The 19,865-nt window shown below is 37.2% G+C and overlaps 1 long non-coding RNA gene across 2 annotated transcripts in view; it reads right to left on the bottom strand.

The window, feature by feature from the left end:
• Window positions 1-19,865, bottom strand: part of LOC103886167 — a 37,385-nt gene that overhangs the window by 13,937 nt on the left and 3,583 nt on the right. For both annotated transcript variants that reach the window (XR_001904703.3, XR_001904700.3), the window contains exons 2-3: window positions 14,386-14,518; window positions 13,009-13,146 (exon numbers count right to left, since the gene is read on the bottom strand). This is a non-coding gene — a long non-coding RNA (uncharacterized LOC103886167). The remainder of the gene's footprint in view (window positions 1-13,008; window positions 13,147-14,385; window positions 14,519-19,865) is intronic.

The following is a 19,865-nucleotide window of genomic DNA, read 5'->3' on the forward strand; positions in this document are numbered from 1 at the left end:
AGATTACATATACTTTGAGAAACAGCTCTTGATGTTTCTGGGCCCTGGCAGAGACAGAATCGTTGACCTTGGAGTAAACCCAAAGTAATCATGCATCTGAAAATGTCCATTATGAGCTGGGTTCTGTCAGACTTGGCAAGTCAAAATCAGATGTTCTCAGCAGAAGTCCATTGTAAGATGGAAATGGTACCTTTGGATTGAGTCCAGGCATGACTAGATGTCCTAGCAGCTGTGTGAGCAAGTGACCACGCACCATGTCACCCACTGTGATTGCACACAGTGCTCTTCTCCAGTTTGTGCCTATGTGGGGTCTTGTACAAACAGCTGAAGGACAAGGGAAAAGTCTAACATTGGCATATTGTAGGGGTTTAGTAGATACTAAGTGAATGAAAGGATTTGGTTAAGCTTCTGCCTTTGTTTATGTACATAATTATTGTCTCTGTTCAACAGATGTAGAAACTGAGGCCAAGTAAATTAAGGAAAATTCATTACCCACAGGTAATGAATAAGGGGGCCGGAAAACAGATGTCCTGCCTCATATGATAATGTATTTTCTGTGGCATTATTCCGTTTTTTTGTTCACATTTACCACAGGATATTTTCTTCATTTTAAAAGAAGAATCAAGTTCATTATTAGACATTAAATTATAAAACAGTTAACGTTCCACATTTAAAACACTTAAAATGCCATGCCCCATTTGTTAACCTAAAAACTGGTATCCACATATGTTGAGTCACTTTTTTTCAATTACTTGCAAAAATGGATAGAGATTGGGAGGGGCTGTGAATGTATGCATACTAATGAAACCTTAAAATAAAATGTTTCCATGTGCAACTTCCAGTCTTGTTGGATAACTTTACTTGATTGAAAATTACTTGAGAAAGATGAAATCATAAATTACCTTAAATTTACTGAAAGCCTGTGAGCCACCTATATTAAGTGTGAAGCTGATGAAGTTTCAGCTTGAATGAAAATAAGCTGAGAAAACCACATGGGTAAGGTTCCAGGTACATCTCCAGAAAGAAGGCTAACATTTAATATAAGCTCTGCTGGGTCCAATAGTGGGCAACATTGCAAGTAGATTCCTACTAGCATTATAATTGTTAAAACCCCATCTAGCATTCACAGTTTCTACTCGTTCCACTCATATTTCCTAGTGTGTATAATCACTCCAAACGCTTGCTGACTACTCCTGATCCATTCATTCATTTATTTCTTCATTCAACAAACCTTCAACTTGCTATATGCTAACCACTGTGCACTTGAGGGAGATAACATATTATTAAATTGTGACAAGATAACATTTTATAGATGAAAATGAGGCAAAAAGAGTTTTAGCATCTTCTTCAGTGTTACACACCTAGTGTGCAAAGAAGTTGGGACTAAGAACAGAAAGTATGTCTCTGGAGCCCATGCTTCTAACCACTATATTTTTTTCTCATGACGTTCGTAGCGTGTCACTCTCCAGTTTTCTGTTTTAAGATATCACTAGCATATTTCTGAGGGAAACATATACAGAATTCCATTAGGAAGTCTACACGTAATGGCATAAAAGAGGAGTCTCTCTCTCTATATATATAGATAGACAGATATAGATATAGATATAGATATAGATATAGATGTAGATATAGATGTAGATCTAGATCTAGATATAGCAGGCCTGTGGCAACTTATGTTAGGTCTCAGAAAACTGCGTATTAAAATAATTTTTATCATAAATCATTTGGAAAGTATCTGATGGGTGTTGCGGCTAAGCTAGCTGATATAGAATTTGATATTCTAGATATGACAGAAATTACTGAAAACACCTTTGTATGTGATTTAGTCATTGGAATACAAAACTAAGTAAAAATAAGAATGGACAATAAGTGATAGGCAGCAAGGTTATTTTAAGAATATATGCAAACATGATAAAACTAAAGTGGTATTGATAACACTTCCTTTTTATCAATAAAATTTGGGTAATGATAAACTTATTCAGAGTTCTACAGAAACATATTATAGATAATTGATATGGTTTGGCTCTGTGTTCCCACCAGAATCTCACCTTGAATTGTAATAATACCCACGTGTTGTGGGAGGGAGTGGGTGGGAGGTAACTGAATCATGGAGGCAGGTCTTTTCCTCTGCTATTCCTGTGATAATGAATGAGTCTCATGAGATATGATGGTTGTATAAAGGGGAGTTCTACTGCACGTACCCTCTTGCTTCCTGCCATATGAGACGTATCTTGCTTTCTCTTCATGTTCTACCATGATTGTGAGGGCTCCCCAGCCATGTGGAACAGTGAGTCAATTAAACTTCTTTTCTTTATAAATTACCCAGGCTTGAGTGTGTTTTTAATAGAAGCATGAGTACAGACTAATAGGGTAAGTTGGTACCAGTAGAGTGGGGCATTGATGAAAAGTTACTCGAAAACATGGAAGTGACTTTGGAACTGGGTAACAGGCAGAGTCTGGAACAGTTTGAAGGGCTCAGAAGAAGACAGGAAAATGTGGGAAAGTTTGAAACTTCATAGAGACTTGTTGAATGGCTTTGCCCAAAATGCTGATAATGATATGGACAATGAAATTCAGGCTGAGGTGGTCTCAGATGGAGATGAGGAGTTTGTTGGGAACAAGAGTAAAGGTTACTCTTGCTATGTTTTAGCAAAGAAACTGGTGTCATTTTGCCCCTGTCCTAGAGATTTGTGGAACTTTGAACTTGAGGGAGATGATATAGGGTATCTAGCAAAAGAAATTTCTAAGCAGCAAAGCATTCAAGAGGTAACTTGGGTGCCCTTAAAAGCATTCAGTTTTATAAGGGAGCAGAGCATAAAAGTTTGGAAAATTTGCAGCCTGACAAATGCAATAGAAAAGAAAATCCCATTTTCTGAGGAGAAATTCAAGCTGGCTGCAGAAATTTGTGTAAGTAGCAAAGAGACTAATGTTAATCCCTAAGACCAAGGGGAAAATGTCTCCAGGCAATGTCATAGAAGTACCCTGGAGCCCCTCCCATCACAGGCCCAGAGGCCCAGGAGAAAAAAGTGGTTTCATAGGCTGGACCCAGGGTCTCCATGCTATGTGCAGCCTAGGGACTTGGTGCCCCATGTCCCAGCCACTTCAGCCCTGGCTGAAAGGGGCCAATGTGCAGCTTGGGCTGTTGCTTCAGAGGGTGGAAGCCCCCAACTTTGGCAGCTTCCACGTGATATTGAGTGTGTGGGTGCATAGAAGTCGAGAATTGAGGTTTGGGAACCTCATCCTAGATCTCAGAAGATGTATGAAAAGGCTTGGATGCTAGGCAAGTTTGCTGCAGGGGTGGGGCCCTCATGGAGAACCTCTGCTAGGGCAGTGCAGAAGGGAAATGTTGTGTGTGAGTCCCCATGCAGAATCCCCACTGGGGCACTGCCTAGTGGAGCTCTGAGAAGAGGGCCACAATCTTCCAGACTCCAGAATGGTATATGCACCTGCAGCTTGTACCGTGTGCCTGGAAAAGCTGCAAACACTCAATGCCAGCTCGTGAAAGCAGCCGGAAGTAGGGAGTTGAGGAGGGTGGCTGTACCCTGCAAAGTCACAGGGATGGAGCTTCCCAAGACTGTGGGATCCTATCTCTTGTATAGGATGCCATGAATGCAAGACATGGAGCAAAAGGAGATCATTTTGGAGCTTTAAGATTTAATTACTGCCCTGCTGGATTTCAGACTTGCATGCAGCAGCCAGGAGGGTACTGTGCCCTGCAATGCCACAGAGCTAGAGCTGTCCAAGACTTTGGGAAACCACCTGTTGTATCAGCATGCCCCGAATGTGAGAAATGGAGTCAAAGGGGATCATTTTTGAGCTTTAAGATTTAACAGACCTGGTGGATTCAGACTTGCATGGGACCTGTAGTTCCTTCATTTTGGTCAATTTATCCCATTTGGAATGGGTGTATTTACAAAATGCCTGTACCCCCATTGTATCTTGGAAGTAACTAATTTGCTTTTGATTTTACAGGATCATCAGTGGAAGGGACTTGCCTTGTCTCTGATGAGACTTTGGACTGTGGACATTTGAGTTAATGCTGAAATGAGTTAACAATCTGAGGGACTGTTGGGAAGGCATGATTGGTTTTGAAATGAGAGGACATGAGATTTAGGAGGGACCAGTGGCAGAATGATAAGGTTTGGCTGTGTCACCCCTCCAAATCTCATCTTGAATTGTAATAATAGCCCCGTGTCATTGGAGGGGCCAAGTGGGGAGAATTGAATCACTGGGCAAGATCTTTCCTGTGCTGTTCTCATGATAGTGAATGAGTCCCATGAGATCTGCACACACCCTCTTGCCTGATGCCGTGTAAGATGTGTCTTGCTTCCCCTTTGCCTTCCACCGTGATTGTGAGGCCTCTTCAGCCATGTGTAACTGTGGATCAATTAAATCTCTTTTTTAAAATAAACCACCCCGCCTTCGGTATGTCTTTATTAGCAGCATGAGAACACAGTAATACAAATATAATATGTCTAAGCTATATGCCCTGCAATAAAGCAAATAAGTTGCCTAATACTCAAAGAACTTCATGACTGAAGCTGAGTTGGAAGATCCTTCTGGTAACACTCTAGTATGATATTTGAAAGGGCATGTGTATTAGTCTGTTCTCATACTGCTATAAAAAACTACCCAATACTGGGTTATTTATAAAGAAAAGAGGTTTAATTGACTCACAGTTCCACATAGCTGGGGAGGTTTCAGGAAACGTTCAATAGTGGTAGAAGGGGAACACGTGCGTTTTACATGGTGGCAGGTGAGAGAGAGTGAATGTGTGAACGAGGAACTTTCAGACACTTATAAAACCATCAGATCTTGTGAGAACTCACTATCATGAGAACAGTACAGGAGACGCCACTCCCATGATCCAATCACCTCCTACCAGGTCTACCCCTTGACACATGGGGATTGTGGGGATTACAATTCAAGGTGAGATTTGGGTGAGGACACAAAGCCTAACCATATCATTCCATCTTTGGCACCCCCCAAATCTCATGTCCTCATGTGTCAAAACCAATCATGCCTTCCCATCAGTCCCCCAAAAGTTGACTAATTTCAACATTAGCTCAAAAGTCCAAGTCCAAAGTTTCATTTGAGACAAGGCAAGTCCCTTCTGCCTAAGCCTGTAAAATCAAAAGCAAGTTAGTTGCTTTCAAGATACAGTTGGGGTATAGGAAATGGATAAACAATCCTATTACAAATGAGAGAAATTAGCCAAAACAAAGAGCCTACAGGCACCATGAAAGTCTGAAATCCACTGGGGCAGTGACTAAATCTTAGAGCTATGAAATTATTTCCTTTGAACCATGTCTCACATTCAGGGCATGCTGATGCAAGAGGTGGGCTCCCACAATCTTGAGAAGCTCCATTCCTGTGGCTTTGCAAGGTACAGCCTCCCCTCAATCCCCTGCTCCCTGGCTGCTTTCACTGGCTAGAGTTGAGTGTCTGACTTTTCCAGGCGCATAGGGCAAGCTGTTGGTGGACATACCATTCTAGAGTCTGGAGGGTGGTGGCCCCCTTCTTGAAGTTTCACTAGGCGGTACTCCAGTGGGGACTCAGGATGAGGACTCCAACCCCACATTTTCCTTTTGCACTGCCCTAGCAGAGGTCCTCCATGAGGGCTCCAACACTGCAGCAAACTTCTGCCTGGACATCCAGGCATTTCCATACATCCTCTGAAATCTAGGCAGAGGTCCTCAAACCTCAATTCTTGACTTCCATGCACCCAGAGTCCCAACACCATGTGGAAGTCACCAAAAGTTGGGGCTTGCACCCTCTGAAGCAATGGCTTGAGCTGTACATTGACCCCTTTTAGCCATGGCTGAGATGGAAGTTGCCAAGTCCCAAGGCTGCACAGAGCAGCAGTGAGGCCCTTGTCCTCCTGTTCCACAAAATCATTTTTTCCTCCTAGGCCTCCTGGTCTGTGATGGAAAGGGACTACCAGGAAGGTCTCTGACATGTCCTGGAGATATTTTCCTCATTTCTTGGCTATTAACATTGTGCTCCTCATTACTCATGCAAATTTCAGAAGCTGGCTTGAATTCCTCCCCAGAAAATGGGTTTTTCTTTCCTACTACATGGTCAGTGTGATGGTTAATATTAAGTGTCAACTTGATTGGATTGAAGGATGCAAAGTATTATCCCTGCGTGTGTCTGTGAGAGTGTTGCTAAAGGAGATTAACACTTGAGTCAGTGGACTGGGAGAGGCAGACCCACCCTTAATCTGGGTTGGCACATTTTATCAACTGCCAGTGCAACTAGAATTAAAGTAGGCAGAAGAATGTGGAAGGAGCAGACAGACTGTGGCTTCTGACCTCCATTTTTCTCCTGTGCTGGATGCTTCCTGCCCTCAAACATCAGATTCCATGTTCCTCAGCTTTTGGACTCTTGAACTTACAACAGTGGTTTGTCAGCAACTCTTGGACTGTTGACCACATACTGAAGGCTGCACTATCAGCTTCCCTATTTTGAGGTTTTGGGAATTGGACTGGCTTCCTGGCTCCTCAGCTTGCAGGTGGCCTATTGTTGGACTTCATTGTGTGATCATGTGAGACAGTTCTCCTAATAAACTCTCCTTTGTATATTCATCTGTCCAATTAGTTCTGTTCCTTTAGAGAACCCTGACTTACACAGTCAGGCTGTAGATTTTCCAATCTTTTACACTCTGCTTCCCTTTTAAACATAATTTCCAATTTTAAATCATCTCTGTGTAAACACATAAGACTGAAGAATTTCAAAATCAACTAGGTTACATCTTGAATGCTTTGCTGCTTAGAAATTTCTTCTGCCAGACACTGTAAATCATCTCTGTTAAGTTTAAAGTTCCCCAGATCTCTAGGGCACAAAATGCTGAAAGTCTCTTTGCTAAAGCAAAGCAAGAGTGACCTTTGCTCCAGGTCTCAGTAAGTTCCTCATCTCCATCAGAGACCACCACAGCCTGGACTTCATTGTCCACATCATTATCAGCATTTTGGTCAAAATCATTCAACAAGTCTTTGGGAAGTTCCAAACATTCCCACATCTTCCTGCCTTCTTCTGAGCCTGCCTGCTACCGAGTTCCTAAGTCACTTCCACATTTTCAAGCATCTTTAGAGAAGTACCACCCCACTACATTGGTACCAATTAACTGTATTAGTCCTTCCTCACACTGCTTTAAAGAGTTGCTTAAGACTGAGTAATTTAAAAAGAAAGAGATTTAATTGACTCACAGTTCCTCATGTCTGGTGAGCCCTCAGGAAACTTACAATCATGGTGGAAGAGGAAGAGGTATGTCTTACATGGTGGCAGGCAAGAGAGAGCAAGTTTGTGAAAGAGAAACTGTCAGACACTTATAAAACCATCAGATCTTGTGAGAACTCACTTCCTGTTATGAAAAGAGCATGGAGGACACTGTCCCAATGATCCAATCACCTCCCACCAGATCTCTCTGTTGACACATGGGTATTATGAGGGTTACAATTCAAGATGAGATTGGGGGGACACAAAGTCTAACTGTATCAGCATGCTTCATCCCTTTATGGCCACTGTAGTCTTTCACACAGCAGTATTTTGAGGTATGTTCTTGGTTTAAATGGATACAGGGTCTTAAACATTGGAAATCAAAATCTTCATATGATTGAGCTAAAAGAGACCCTAGAGGGCATGAGATTAAAAACAACTGGAAACTTTTTTTCCTAATTCATAAGTCATCCCACAGTCTAACCTGATAAGAAGCTTTACTGTTTTCTAATCACTCTATTGTGTATGTATGCTGGTAACCTATAACATCCTATGAAATTAATTTAATGAACTGAGTTTACGAAAACAAAAAATGAAAGTCTTTTGCAATTGGACATGTTGGACTGGGGATCCTATGGTTATTTCCAATTGCTCCTAGGGCTTTGTTTCTCAGTTGTGTGCATTCATGTCCATCAGCTTCCATGGCACTATGACAGTTCATACTCTTGTTGGAGTCCTAACTTGTCTAGCTAAACAAGGATTTCTAGCCAATGTTCAAACAGTAAACTTTTCCATTGAGCTCTGATCTATTAAATTACCCCCCCCATTAGTTTTGTACTCAATAACAACATTTTTAAGCTCAATCTAGAAGTCAATTCATCCCCAAGACCACTTCTTAAACCTTTACTTTACATTCAATTTAGATTTACAGAAAAGTTTCAAAGCTAGTACAGATTTCCCATATACCCAACACGCAGTTTATTATTTGCATCTTACATTCATATGGCATTTGGCACAATTAATAAACCAATATTGATATATGTCACTGGTAATTAAAATTTATGCCTTATTTAGGCTTCTTTACACTTTACCTAACATTTTTTTCTTTTCCAGAAAAAAAGAAAAACCTAACATTTTTTTCTTTTTCAGTCCCAGAGTTACAACTATGCAGACTGCAGAATGCAATTCATACTCATCTTGACTATGACTGTTTCTCAGATTTTTTTTTAATTTTTTTTTTTTAGAGCTTGATAGTTTGAGGAGTGCTGGTCAGGTATTTTGCAGAATATCCCTCAGACCGAATTTATCTGATTATTTCATCACGATTAAACTGGGATTATGAGATTTTAGGAGGGAAACCACGAAGGTAAACAACACTTTCATCGTGTTACAGCAAGTGTACATATTATCAACATGATTTATCACTGTTGATGATATTGGCCTTGATCAACTGGATGAGATAATGTTGGTCAGATTTCTCCACTGCATCTCAGTCTTTTTTTTTAATCCCCCCTGTTTGTTCTATATTCTTTGTAAGAGAGTCACTATGAGCAGCCCACACTTAAGAAGTGGAAAATTATCTACCACCTACTTGAGGATGAAGTATCTACATAAATTATTTAAAATTCTTGTGCATGGGAGATTTGTCTATTATCTCTCACTTATTTACTCAATAATTTATCTATATCAGTATGGACTCATGGATATTTATTTTATAATTTGAGCTATAACCCAATACTATTTTATTTACTTTTTTGTTGTTGTTCAAGTCGTACAAGTTTTGGCCATTGAGAAATCTTTCAAGTGCCTCCTATATCCCTTTGACATACTCCCATCATTATGGTTTGTTTGTTTGCTTGTTTTATATATTTTTACTTGCTGGCCGTACAATATATTCTAGCCTTACCATGTATATTTCCTGCCCAGTCCTAGGATCTGTCATTTTTCCAAGGAAACCTAGTTCCTTTTTTTGGAGAATGGTGAGAGAAATCAAGACCTTGCTACTAGTTAAACTCATTGCTTTCAGGCCCTTTCAGCTGATAAAGTAAAAATGAAAAAACTGTGTACATATACACATATCTTTGCATAGTTCTCTCTCTCTCTTTCTCTCCCATCTGAATTTATATTAAGTTTGAACTGATGTCTTCAACTCTAAGCCATGACTGCATGAATTATTCATGTCTTCTCTTGCTTGTCTATAACCTCCCACTCCAACAGTGAGAAATCTGGCTCCCACCTTCCACCACCCATTTATTTAATTGTTCAATTCCAGTATACATCTATTGTGGTTTCAGAATTGTTAACTATTATCCTCATGGGAAAAATATTATACTCTAGGGTATAATATTTATGCACAATTCCTTTTGCCTTTAGCCTTCAGACTCCATTCATTTTTAGTAACGTAGGTCAGCATCTTTCCCTCACCTCCTTCAACTGAGGTTGTTTTACATTTGTAATGTGGTTAGATAATTTATGATCACATTCTGCATTGCATCCTGTAATCTTGACTTCTTAAATTTAAAAGATGACTTCTTAAAATAAAAAAATGCGTACATTAATGTTCACTCTTCATGTCATAAAGTTCTGTGGATTTTGACAAATGCACAGTCTCTCATATTCCCCATGAAGGCATCATACAGAATATTTTTCTTACTCTAAAATTTCCCATATTTCATCTATTCAAACTTTCCACACCCCGTAAGACTAAGTTTTCACATTACACTTTTCTTCTATCTAACCATCATTTTTCTCTTGGAATATTTCACATATAAAGGTGACCTACAGGTCAATTTCTGGTAGAGAAATAGTGTTAAAATGAAAAATCTTTCTAACTGAATGATCTTGTATTTGCCTTTATATGAGTAAGACTGAAGAAAATCTTCATGCTCTGTTATGATCAATACCAAAATACTTTGTTTGCTTTTTTGCATGTCTTTACTCTAAATAATTCTAAAATACTTAATGAATATTTTGAAACAGATGTGTTGGTCTATGAGTATTAGGTTAGGAAATAATGATAGAGAGTTACAACTATGCAAACTGCAGAATGCTAGTATTAGGGACTAAAATACAGCAGCCACCCTATGTATTATTAACAACTCAGAGACCCGTAATAAATTATCAAATTTCAAAGTAAAGCAGCAGATCAGAATCAGAAAGAATTCTGAAAACTAAACAAATGCTGATTCAAACATCTAGTTGCATAGGCACTAGGAAATCAATGAAGAACAGATGAAGAACAGAAAAAAAGGCAGCAGATCCTGTCCTATCTACCTAACCAGATTTTTCCCTCAGTCTAGAAGTCGTAATGTGCTTTGGGTTAGATTAAAAATCAAGTATCAAGTACAGAATCTGAGATTTGAAGTTGATAGTAGTAAGTAGTGTTGGAAAATGAGTAGTTGGGAAAGAAGACAGCTCCTGACTGGATATTAAATTCTATTATTTCATACTCATTTAGGAGAAAAAACTTACAAAATAATTTTGTAGCTAAGCTATAGGTTGAAAACCTGGTCATCTTCCTTTTTAATTCAATTAAATTCAATAAATATTTCTGGAATTGGTACTATATTTCAGAGACTGCCCTGAGTGCTGGGTATATAAGGATGCCAGTTGATGGTTTTTAAGGAGCTCATGGCTTCATGAGGAGAGGCAGATCAGAAAACATTGCTCTGGGTGTCAGGAATACTTTTCCTCACAGTAATTCCCCTCAGCTGAGTTTGGAGCTGTTACTCACAGTTCACCAGAAAGTTAGGACTGAGAGGAAGCAAGGCTATTCCAGTAAAATGGAGAGCATTGGCCAAGTCCAGCAGGTCAGGATGAAGGCACGTACCTATGAAGGGAGTGGTACACAGCCAACTATAGATAGATTTAGAATATTGTCACCATTTGGGGAAATTAGGAGAGAGGCTGAAAAAGTAGGATATTACTATGTTATGAAAGAATGACAGGCTGTACTGAAGGACTTGGCCTTCATCTTGAAGGCCAGTGATCCACACTCCCTGGCTCCACCCCTAGAGATCTTGATTCACATAAAGTGGGGTGGAGCCTCAAATTTAAAAGTATGGCAAGGATGAAGAAATTTTGCAGCAATGACACTTAGTAAAGCCTTATAAGTAGTACTGTTTTAGAAGTTTTCTATACTGAGACCATATTTTTTACTTTATATATTATGATTGAGAAATACGTTTAGTTTTGTAGGAAATATAAATTATTATTTTGTAATTGGTAGTATAAAAGGATATGTGTTTCTGTGTGTGTATAAATGTGTGCATATCACTATTCAGTTCCTTGTTGTTTGATTATGTGTGTGTGTGTGTGTGTGTGTGTGTGTGTAAAATTTTAAAACTTTTGGTCCAGGGTGGAACTAATGAGAAGCTAATAAATGCATACTTTGTAATATGTAACTAAACTAACCTTTTATTTGACATTCATTTTTATTTTAAGGTCATACAGTGTACTGTAATTAGGCACATTGCACCAGCCCATTCAATGAATCTTTATTCAAGCCTCACAAATTGAGAGAAATCAATGACTCCATATGACCAAATGGCTAACGCAAGATGTTTAGTATAAGGCTATCAATTCAAAATCTATAATAGGTGAGAGACCAAAGCTTGTTGGTTTATATAGACATCTAGACCAAATTTTCTTTGTATTTTATTTTGGCTTTACAAATATAAGCTTTGACATTTGAATCTTCAATTCTTTTTGCACTACTATTTTTTTTTTTTTTTTTTTTTTACTGACACTAGGAAAATATGTCTGTTTACTGTAGAATAAATACGGTTTCCTTAAAACATTTTAAAAACATGCAAAAGTTCATGTTTTATAATGTTAGGAGGGTTTCTTTAGGTAGGAGTTCTGCATTTCAGAGGAGCCATATATGACACAAACAGTGCACAATTGGGAACACTAGCTGATAATGATATGATCATTTTTGGCAGGCTCTTCATGTAGTTCTGGCAGAAATGTAGTGATACATTAGTCATTTTCACAGAGAAGATACGGGTCCATGCCAGTCTCCTATTTGGGGTGCCATCTGTACCATTTTTGTCAGTAAATTCAAAAAGAAAATATATCCATTGATGGGTACTATTTCTGTTTTTTAATCATTGTTTGAGGCAAACTATACCATTCTTAGAATAAAACAATGAGTACACATAACTCAAATTGCTTCTGGGCATTCTTTACTAATGGAATACCCATATCAAAATTACTCCAACAAATTTTAACACTTCCTTTTAATTTAAATTGTCCACAATTTACTGTCTCTGGAGCTCTTCGTATATAAGAGGAGACAGTGAATTCTACTTTTTGTTTTATTAATGATGGAGCAACTCACTTGACTCTCATTGTTTTGGTTCCTTCATCTGTAAATATAGTAATAAGGACAAGCAGTATTTGAATAAAAAGGGCTGTATTTCTGTTAAGGTTAGCAACAAGTAAATTTATTCTAAACCTAAATGTTGGTTGTAATGTATGGAGGCAGGCCATTCAAAGTTTGCTGACTTACTTTGACTAAATGTCTATGTTAATATTATAAATTTAATACAGATTATAAATTTGTTGAAGAGAAGGGTTGTATGTTATTCATGTTTTGAACATATTAAACACTCAATAGATATTCATTGTGCTGAACTGAAGCACAGATGGACTTGCTATAATGACTTAAGGGGATCTTCTGTTAAGGAGAGGAGTTAGCAGACGTACATTGGTATAAAATAGGATTGGAAAGAATGGTTTCTTACTGTTGACATTTTTGGTATGTATGAAAAGGAAACTATTACTTACCTTCAGATTGAATTCAGAAATGTGGTTTTGCTGAACTGGTTTGGGGTCATTACAGAAGGTGTTCTTCAGAATAATGAGTATTGCATAAATGACCAGTCCATAAATATAGTTGAATTTTCTTCATTCAACTACTAGTAGCTAAAGAGAAATAACACTTATTAATAATTAAAATCTATTGAAAGCTTGCTTCGCACAAGGCATATTAAACATTTTACCTCTATTACCTAATTTGATACCTCAATTACCCTTTGAGATACATACAATTCTTATTTTCATTTTACCAATGGGTAAAATGAATCCTGACATATTTTAGTACTATCATCCTCCTTGCAGTGAATAGCTTTAAGATATACATCTTATTTCTATTACAGGTCCCTGAGTATAACTGTAGCTTGCTAATATGTATAAAAGGCCGCATTTTGTTGTCCAAATCTACTAGTGAGAGACCGGATGTTTTACCAGTTAAGAATAGACAAAATCCTGAGATATGGTAATACCCCATTAATTAAGTATAATTGAGAAAACACTTTCTTTGATATTTTAGGCTATAACAGCATAGCATTTCTAATCTTGTAGCTAAGACCTTCTACCTCATCTAAAGGAAAGCCCAATTTCTGACTATTTGTGATTTCTTTAGATAACCCTGATGGCCAACTTCTTCCTCCAGCCTTAAGAATAAACAAATGAAAAATAAATGTATTAGATATGGTTTTCCAAATGCCTGGAGAGTAGTGTTTCTGTAGCTACCTATATAAATAGATGCTCCTTTGGTATGTGCAAATAATGGCCTCAGAGCACCTTGGGACTGGTATGAAATCTCACAAGAGATGCATTGTAGTACATCCTGTATATTCATTATAGCACATTTGTCTGGAAAGATGGCAGACAGAGACATCAAAGTAGTGAGTGTTTTGTTTGGTAGGTTTTTAAGATGCCAAATGTCATTCCCTCATTCTGCCATGGCCACTCCCCCCAGTATATTTGCTATTGTTTAGAATTATGTGCAGTTGTATACCTAAGGATACTTTCAGCACATTTTCTCTTTGTTTCTCCAAAATGAGAGTAAAACTTGGAAGTGGTTACTCTTCCTTCTGAAATCTAAAGCCATATTACATATCCTATAATGGTGCAGTAAAATTATCCATACTTAGCATAAGCTACACCTTAGGTCAGAAAAATAATGAAAATTACTAAATCTTCACTGGGTATACTATCATTTTACACATTGTGCAAACTACTTTCATAAAGTCGTTTTTTAATATTATGAAAGTGTCCACCAATAATTTATCAAAATTACCCTATAGTAAACAAGATGCAATAGCAAATTTTCCTTTGTAACACAGAAAATGAGTAAATGTACATTTAAAAATTCACTACCTTGCAAGCATGGGTCATTTTAAGTTCCCCTTTTAGTAGGTAAGTCCATCTCTTCTCCATTGTTCAAAATTCCATTAACTCTGTGCTTCTTCCTTCATTCAGTAGCTCCTGAAAATTTTCCCTGTAGACCACACTTGAAAGAAAAAGGCCTTGCTTTTATTTCTGATTATGATTCTTAAGTCTGGAATGCATTTTGAAGTGAATAAGGAATATTTTTGTTGTTTAATCATGAAGTTGAAGAAATTAGGTTTTCCTGTCATGAAAAGCCTGTGTAATTTCAAGTGCTTGTGTGTCTTCTCAAATATTTATGCCACCCAATTTATTTATCCATTAGGTTGGCCCTTGATCTGGATTTCCACCATCACATATCTCTTCATTCCTGATGTGTATCTGGCTTACACAAAAAACACGAGAGAACAAAAGATTTAAGAGAGAAGATGAAGTTTCAGAAGTGTAAGCATTCCCAGGAGACCTTACTTTGATGTTTTGACATTCTGTCTTCCCGAGGGAGAAGACAGGTTGAAGAGGGATATAAAGAATTTTATAATGTTAAATTTTTTTTTAAATGGTAGAAACTTAATGGGCCTCATACTGATACTCTGTAAGTAATACTCCATGTAATAATTATTTTTCCAAACATATTTCATTATTACTTAAATCAATCATAAAAATGTCTTAAGATTCTATGTTCAATTCCAACTTAAAAATAAATTACTATATACATAAGCGGAATATATATGGAAAATAAAAAAGAAATTACTATAGTTTCTAATTATCTTAAAGAATGTACTGATTTGCTGTTGCAGGAGGATAAGGTTAGAGGAAAATGATACTTGGAAAACTCGAAAGGATAATCTAAATTTTACTCTATTCTTTTAAAGATCCCAATCTGAAGATGATCAATCAATATAGTATAGTTACAGAATAATAGAATAGCAGACTTTTCATTAATAAATAAACTTTCTAAATTGCAAATATTGCCATTACTGACTAAATAATAATTAAATTTGTCATTATTGAAAATGTCATCATCGCCTACACATTTCATAAATCCTTTGTGTGATTTCTCAAGACTGAAGTTAGTTTTAACTTACATGGCATATGTTTCTTTAGTGATTATTTATTTATTTATTTATTTATTTATATTTACTTATTTTTTGAGATCCAGTCTCCCTCTGTCACCCAGGCTGGAGTGTAGTGGCGCGATCGCAGCTCACTGCAAGCTCCGCCTCCTGGATTTACGCCATTCTCCTGCCTCAGTCTCCCAAGTAGCTGGGACTACAGGCGCCCGCTACCATGCCCGGCTAATTTTTTGTGTTTTTAGAAAAGACAGGGTTTCACCGTGTTATCCAGGATGGTCTCTATCTCCTGACCTCGTGATCCACGCGCCTCTGTCTCTCAAAGTGCTGGGATGCACCCGGCTACTGATTATTTTAACCCATGTTGAAACACAGAGGAATTTTTCAATGCGTGAAAATATGAGTCAAAAGAAAACGATATTGGAGAGTATAATGTTTTCGTACATTGAGTAATGACGATGAAAACTAGCTTATAAAAATTCAAACTACATTTTGTGTAACTATTCTACAGCTAGAATCTTGAGAATCATAGTACCCACACAGTGGGAGAGTACAAATGAGGAACTATGCAGACGTCTGCTATAAGAACAGAACAGCCAACACACTATATGATGGAAAGGAGCAAAATGAAGTACAGATGATAAGTGGTGCTTAACTTTATTAAGCCAAGTGAACACTATTACTGAAAGTCTGTATCTAACAAAGGCAAATTACTTTGCTGTAATCACGTTCATGAGCTGCCTTGTGGCTGCCAGTCAGGGCCTGCCACTCATCTAAAGGAAATAAAAGCCTTGGAAATGTTAATTAGATGTTACAGTCTGATCAATATTGAAGAACCTTTAATTTATAAGTTTCCACCATTTTCTTTGCAATGTCCTCATGTGTTTATAAGAACAAAAGCCATGGAATTGTGGCAACATTAAAAGGTCAGCCTGCTACATAAATTCCTTTGAAATCTTGACCTGTGTAGTCACATATATCTAAATGGAAATCTATCAGTTATCTCACTGGGAAATATTTCTAAACTATCAGTGAAGAATTAACTTGGCCTTACATCAGAAAATCTATTTCCTGATCATAGATGTTTCTTTAATTGAAGATAACATGTAATTTTGGCTTTATTTAGGTAGAACAATTCCTATTTGTGGTATTCTGGTAGAACCCTGCCTGGCAGTAAAATCAATAAAGCTTCACCCTCTACACTACTAAAATTCTTCAATTTGAAATTCTTTCCTATCTTTAGGTCACAAATATACAGCCATCTAGGGAGAGGTAACAGGTGAGGCTGCATTCTTCAACATTTTTAAGTATGAATGTGTTTATCAAATCCTTCTTCACAAGCACTTTGGATGAGACCTCAGAAGAGGTGGGCTTATAGAAAGTATTACTACTTCAGAGAAGGATAAAACAGTCTAAGAGGAGAATGTTAAATGTCTGAAACAACAACAGAATAACATAAGTTTCTGCCTATAACTTCCTTTCATTTTGGTAATATACATCAACATTCCTATTAAGAAAGCAATGACAGAACCTGTTAATAACAGATTATTTTATTGTAATTTATATGAATTAAAAAACAAACTACCAATAATTTGTCTTCTACTTAGAGAACATGGGAAAAAATTTTAAATCTCAATTAATGACTGGTGGAAAGTGGAGGGAAAGTTCAGATACACAGTTTCTCTTTTCTTCCCTTTGTTTGGGTTGACTTTTAGGTAGGTGCTTTAGAAGTGACCAAGAAAAGGTAGTTGTCTTACAAAAAAAAAAAAAATGAGGCATAACAATTGACGTTTTGAGTCCCTGGGAATAGTTGTATGAAATCTTAATCAGGTCATTGGTGACTTTTACTATCAAATTTTTCTACAGCTTATAGAATTTCTGATTCACAACAAAAGTATCCAAAATTACTGCTTATTCTTGTTTTTCCCACATTTGAGCTTTTAAAAAGGGTAGTTTATGCTCATTTTCTACACTTTTCTACCTTCTATTTACCTTAAACTTGCTGTGTTCTGGTTTCTTTCCCCACCACTCCACCGAAACTGCTCTCAGTAATGTCACTGTTGATTTCTAACTTGACAACTTCAATAGATGCTTTCAGTATCCTCTCTGTGACATTTGAAGCGGCTATCCCCTCCCTTCTTGATATTACCTCTTCAGTTCTATGACTCACTGTTGGTCTCATCTTCTCTTAGTTTTTTGCTACCTAAAGGATTAAATCTTAGGCTACCTGAGGGGCCCTTCTTCTTTGACTCATTACATTTGGGTATACTTTAGAATTCCATTTCTGTTCTTCATATTCTATGTATGTTCTTAGATGATTACCCATTCTTAAGACATGCCCACTATTTATATTAATTACTTCTAATAATCCAGCAAACAGAGTCTGGAGGATCAGCTTCTCTAAGTCCAGAGGTGAAAACTGCCTGGGGAATGGAACCAGGGACAATGGAGAATAACAGCACACTGTCTCTATAGCCTGTAGCAGAGATTTGCTTCAACCCGTCATCTCCTTTCACTGACTATGTGCCAGGCATTGTAAGAAAAATTGTATATGGAAGGTTATATAAAATAAATCAAAATGTCATGATATTCTACTTGTCTCACATAAATCTACCCATAGCAGTGATTGAATAACCATTTGCTAATTGTTTGGGTCTACTAAATAGGTCATAGGAAGTTCATCTGGTCTAGAAACTTCCTAGTATTACTCAAGAATAATAAAAATAAAAAAGAGAGACAAGAGCAGATGCTGTTGTCGAGATCATGCCAAGAAAATGTAAAGCTTTGAAGCTTTTCATTTCCTGGTAACTACCACCATTACCTCTTCAGATTTCAAATTGAATGTTTGTCAGTATTAAGTCAAAGAGACAAACTGTTCATGCTACAAATTCATCGTATTCTATAGGTGTACATGACTAATGCATCTGAGAATGGTATCTTCAGGATAAACCTTTAGGCAATTAGCTTTAAATAAATTATTTTGTCGGTGTGTTACGGGACCCTCACTTAATGAAATTCATAGGATGTGACCACTCAGATTATATTCTTCAGTGATCTATGGATCAGTGTATTACTGTGGATCAATATGACTAAGTTACATGTTTCCCCGAAGACCTGTTATCTCTAGGGTGCAGTTAATTTAGGAAAGAAAATACTAAGGGATTAAAATATCAGCTTTCCCCTGGGGCCTGAAATAAATAAAACAAGTAGTAATACTATTTCTATTTTAAAGTATTGGAATATAATAGATACGTTTTCTCAAAAAATTGTACCCTACTACCTAAACTTTCCCTAAAGTGTACCCTATTCTTAGCCATTCTGTCTATAAGCTGTGCCTCATAGCAACTATTGTCCTGCTGTGTACCTGTGACTATCTGGACCAGAAAAGCTCAGAAGAGAAGTCTGCAGAAGTGGAAAAGAATTAAAACAGAAAGACAAAAAATAAACAAGAATTAGACAGCGTGTGTCCCAGTGGCCTTCTTATTGATTATTCAAGTCTTGTATGATACCTGGATCCTCTACCCTGAGTAGTGTTTAAGATAGCATTGTATTTTTGCAATAAAAACCCTGATATTTTGAATGAATTTGTTTTGGAATGTGTGGCCTACTATTTAAGTGCCAAAATCCCCATTTCATCTGGGAACAATTTGTTCCTACTTTCAGAAAATATTCCTCTTCTCTACTTCTCAATTTTACTCTAGGTGTACAACTTCTGTGGAAAGTGCTATATTTTTACATAAACCATATGGTCTGGCTATAATTGATTATTGCTAAGTCTGGACCAATTTCAGCTCTTACCTAGTATTTTTGAGTCATGAAGCAGGGAGAGCATTAGACCATTGTCTCTCCAGAGACAAATTTTTTACATATAAAACTTGCAAAAATGCAAGCATGTTTCCTGTTTTCTGTAGTAAAACACTGTAAAGTCAACACCTTGATGCGCAATACAGAGAGAATATTGAAGCTGTTTGTGTAATTGCTCCTGGATGATCCCTAGACAGGCTTCTTCTTTTGCCTTTTTGCATTTTAGTTGTTTAAACATTTCTTAGATTTTCTGAGTCAATAATTCCCACATATGTCTAAGCTTGTTTAAATTGGATTTCAATTAGGGTTGCCAGATTTAGCAAACAAAAATGCAAGATACCCCTTTACCTTTGAATATCACATAAACAATGATATTGCAATATTGGGATATACTAAAAAAAATCCATTGTTTATCTGATATTCAAATGTAACTGGACATTCCGTATTTGATCTGAAACCCTAGTTTTCGTCACTTGCAACCAAACTAAATCAGTTGCTCTCTGTGACTCGTAACCAAACAGAACTATTTATTAATACTTTGGATATACATTTGTATTTAATCATAAAGGAACACAGGAAGCAATTTTGTGCTTTCCA

Source organism: Papio anubis, chromosome 7, assembly GCF_008728515.1.
Source record: "Papio anubis isolate 15944 chromosome 7, Panubis1.0, whole genome shotgun sequence".
In the NCBI taxonomy this organism is placed as follows: Eukaryota; Metazoa; Chordata; class Mammalia; order Primates; family Cercopithecidae; genus Papio; species Papio anubis.